General features: G+C 30.8%; 1 long non-coding RNA gene across 1 annotated transcript in view; it reads right to left on the reverse strand.

Annotated features, from left to right (window-relative positions):
- Positions 1–1,479, reverse strand: part of LOC117121153 — a 12,811-nt gene extending 11,332 nt beyond the window's left edge. The window contains exon 1 of the long non-coding RNA XR_004447485.1: positions 1,305–1,479. This is a non-coding gene — a long non-coding RNA (uncharacterized LOC117121153). The remainder of the gene's footprint in view (positions 1–1,304) is intronic.
- Between the last annotated feature and the right edge of the window lie 3,497 nt (positions 1,480–4,976).

Below are 4,976 nucleotides of genomic sequence, written 5' to 3' on the forward strand. Positions count from 1 at the left end.
CATTAAATATATGTGTATGAGGTGGCTTATGTATTAGATTTGCCAAATATTAATTTATTAATATATATATATATATATATATATATATATATGTATATATATATATATATATATAATCACATACATTTATATATGCATGTGTGACTATTATATAGATAGATAATAGTAATATGTTATCAATTAACACTATTCAATAGTTAGATTTGTACTGTGATAGGTGTATAAAGTGAAATAAAAGAAATGTAGAGGCCAAATATTAATTTCTTTATATATATATATATATATATATATATATATATAGGCATATACATAAATTTATAAATACATGTATAATTGTGAATTTTTATATATACCAAGATAGAAGTAATAACATATTATATATGCACAAACATAGTAACATAAACAATGCTATGCTATACACTATATATAAGGCCCAATTAATAAGATATATTGTCTTGTTTTAATTCAATAATGTCCAATTTTTAATAATTAGATTTGATAATTTTCAATGTTTACGGAACAGAAACGACGGAGATATATAGTCTTTCATAATGAAACGGGAAATATGAAAGTTCTAATGTGATGTGCTAGGCATTCTACCTAATCGATCTAGGTCTACAGTATGTATCTTTTATTGTAAATGAAAAAAATATGTGAATTATATGCTACTTAAAACGAACAAAACATAAAGGTATTATTTTCGTCTATTATGTGATATTTTGTATTGTGAACGCTGAATTGAAGAGACGTTAATGATAATTCTTGCTTTTTTATTTTCATTCTAAAATACAAAAATAGCCATTCAGAATACAGGATAATAAATATTTACAGCTAAACCAGTTATATTTTATTATCTCAATTTACTTTAAAACGGGCGGCTTCAATTTTTTCAATGCCAGTTTTAGTATATTTTTTATTATGGTAGCAAGCTGATAAACTGCAAAGCAAGCGCTATAGCGTTGTATTGCCGATGAATTATTATTTTTTTGTTCTGTAATCGTCGCCATTTTGAGAACTGTTGCAGCAATGCAGTTATAATCAGTGAACCCTGACGCGTAATGTAAAGATAAAACGGTCAAAAACTGTCTACAAATTATATGCTTTAACTTAAAGACGTTATTAAGTATATTAATTGGAATCTAAAACCTAACTTCGTTCACTTTCCTAATGTGATCAACAGTCTCCTGTTGCTTCGTCCAAGAAATTATTTTAGCGTGGTTTCATATTGGTTACAAAATATTCAAATGAGATACGCTTATACGTCACGATAAGGAAGTCAAATTTCTAGAACTATGCACCCTTACCTTTTATGGGTTCCAATACGAACGATAGGTACACCAGTGGATCAATTATCTATCCTCCATTTTCTGAGACCTATAAATATTTTATCTGAAGAAAATATATCCAGTTTTAGAGGTTAACTAGTATTTAGACTTCTACACGACAGATATCCGTGTTGGATACTAACGCACAGTGTAATGATCAACCCTACGTTAGTCATTGTATATGGTTTGGAAATAGCCATTGATAGTGGATATTTCCATGAAAATAAACCTTTTCAAACCTCTCTTAGTGACTTTTGTCTGGTTGTAATAAAGAACTGTAACAATATTGAGCTGCTGAATGAAATTACTTTAGCATAATAGACTGGATAAAAAAGAATGATCTCAATGCAATGTCTTTTGTTCCCTAATTGCTGAAGGGAATACCAACAATAATACCAGTTCTCCGTGGCTTCATTGAATTTGGAGCAAAATGGCCACAACGAAGACTGATAATGCTAAAGGTCTATAGTAGTGTACAAGCTTTGATTATCTACAGGCAAAGATGTTGACAAAGGGTCCAAGATGAAATACAAGGCACAGGCAAATTGTTTTCTTATTCAAATTACGGTTCTCGTAACACGTTCCTAAGAACATCGGCAAACAAAAATGAGATTCTTTTGAAAAAAAAGTGCTGAAGCGGAGGAGGGGTGGACTAGGCTGGGCGTATATTATAAGAATGCATTCATTATTGACAAGGGTCAATTGATGAATAGGGTATTAATTGAAAAAAATAGGTTCAACAGTAGCTTTGATTAGACATATTTATTACTATTTAGTTTCGTGCTACACATGCATGGTGCAGCACTCTTCAGATAAAATAGCTGTCTCTTATACACATCTAGATCTCAATGCCACTGTAAAATCGTGGTAGAGCAAATATAATGTAGGTAGACAACGATACGTGTAAGGATTTTCGACTACTGGAGTTTCCTTACACGTATCATTTTTTTACCTACATTGTATCGAATATTTGTTAAATTGTCAGCATTTGATTATGTTATTGACATGTGAAGAGATTTTTAGTGTTAATAATGTAGCAAACTAATGCTGTACAAATTTCAAAATACTATCAAGCTAACCTAAACAATTGGCTACTGAACGCTTAATTGTTTTATTGTATTGACATATTGTAATGGCTATTATATATATTTATATATATATATGTATGTATATATGTTATTATACATCAATTAGATACAACTATAATAAGGCACTTTCGTTGAAGAGCTATGTATGATACGATTTACAACATCATATTTAAGCACTGTATTATTATCTATTTGATTTATACCGTTATTTGTGTTCTTAGTGCTAAGCAGCAACTTCATTTGAATATTATATATACCGTAAGATTTACTCCCAAACAAGTGATATGGAACAATTAAATACGTAGGATAACCCTCTATTTAATTTATTTTTATGGTCGAATAAATGGATGCAATAAAATAAAATCATTATCACCACCACCACCCTCATCGTCATCATCACCCCCATCATCATCCAACATTATCAACTTTATCGTCATCATTATTATCATCATTTTCATTTACCATTTATATAAGTCATCGTCATGTTCGGTAAATAACTATCAATATTTATTTCATCATTTTAGCATTATGATCCATCGTTGTTTATAGCTTTTATTAAAGAAAACTGATAGGCCTATTATATTTATTTCATATCTTAAGAGGCTAAACTGTATTTCGAAAATTGGTTAAAGTTACAAACTGGACAAATAAAACATAAAAAATATATATTTATAATTATTTAATTAGTTGTTTATAATTAATCGCAGCATGGATGAAGCGGTCGATATGACAGCAACTGATACGACACTCAATAACTTAGAATTTGAAAAAAAAATAACATGTTAAAATTATTAATAGGCCTATCATAAGTTTGAACGTGTTATTTTAAGGAAGGTAACTGTTTGCGAAAATCCGCGTTTGCTAGAAGCATTGAACCAATCACCGTTTGATTGAAAGGTGAGCAACTTTACTCCAAGTCATTATTTTTTAAATATACATAATTCATCGCAATACCCAGCATGCAAACTAAGCGCGAACGTATTAATACACAAGCAAAAGCAGCGACTACTTCAGTTTCTGTAATACGAACCCAATAAACGAATTGCAACTTCGGTTCCAATTACTATTGACAGTATCAAATACAAGCTACAATTAACCACTCACTTTGTTAACAGACGTGTTATAATGATCCATACGTCTCTAAAAATGGGCAGGCGAGAAAGAAATTAAGCTTCAGAAATGGGAGCTTGATGAACTTGGTTCTACCGGTAATAATGTTCAGCGAAGTGTAATAACTTCATACAGACACACTCTTCGCCATCAACAGTTGACCATAATAATTCATTATTATTTCATAAGGGAATATATTTCCACAACTTTAATAAGAAATTCTATATGCCTCGTCGATGTCATATCATCTCAAGACATAATTTTACAAAGCAGCGAGTTCGAGTTAGACTTGTTAGCCAATCACAACTCGTGATATAAGTTACTAGGGTAAACTGTTGCATGTAATAGCGATATCAATGGACCATTATTCCATGCATAAAATTCAAACACTATAAAGACAAATTGAACAAGAACAAAAACAACAATAAAATTAATAATAATAATAATAATAAATTTTAAATTTAATGTTTATATGCATGAAGTGATCCTATGTCGTATGTATTTTAGAAATCAAGTCAAATAATACTAATACACGCCAATTTAAAATGATAAATAATCAATGAGAAAGAGAGGCCTTCGTACAGCTTTCGTTCTTTCCCCGTACAGTCTACAATTTCCCAAAATGATGAAACTAAGTTTAATACAACCCTCTTGCAAGACCCATTTCTGCTAAACAAAATAGCACAGTCCATCTTCATCGAACCTCCGGCCAGTTCCTACTTGGAGAATTTTGAAGTATCCAGTACCATAGATCCTATATACAGGATCTGTGCCAGGACCAAGTACCGACCAAGAACAGCAATAACCAATGCAGGTAAATTATTAAAATAAACACAAAACGAACACATAACAAATAAATAAGAATGAGCAAAAGAAATTTTGTTTATTATTATTTGATACGTATATAGCATTTAGACGTAACCCATCTGCTACAAGGGTGGATAAATATACGCGATGACGTAATGCTTAGTCATCGGCTGCCGTACTTTAACATTCAAGTGCTAGAACAGTGTTAGTGTACCTACCTCTCCTCCGCAAAAAGCGAACTTTATAAAAACTTTACCAAATGCATCAATAGTAATATTAATAATAGTAATACTACAAGTATATCCTATAGGATATACAAGTATATCCTATAGGTATCTGTGGACAAATTGGTATGATGCTCGCCTTGACAGCGAGAGATTGCAGGTCCAAATCCCGCCAGAGACACTTTTTTATACAACTGAAATGAAGGAAGTTTTCGTTGATAATTGAGCTATGTTTGATCATAGAGAAAATTTCACTATGGTTTGATACGATTATTACAACATCCTATTTGAGTACTGGTATAATTAATTTTTGTTAATATGCGTTTACGGTACTTCGCAGCTAACTTGATTTGTATGTATATATGTATGTATATAGTCGTATATATTTATATGTATCACACATGTATACAAACAATAGCAAT

This window comes from Anneissia japonica, unplaced genomic scaffold, assembly GCF_011630105.1.
Source record: "Anneissia japonica isolate Jap-2015-1 unplaced genomic scaffold, ASM1163010v1 scaffold993_len1110182_cov180, whole genome shotgun sequence".
Lineage (NCBI taxonomy): Eukaryota > Metazoa > Echinodermata > Crinoidea > Comatulida > Comatulidae > Anneissia > Anneissia japonica.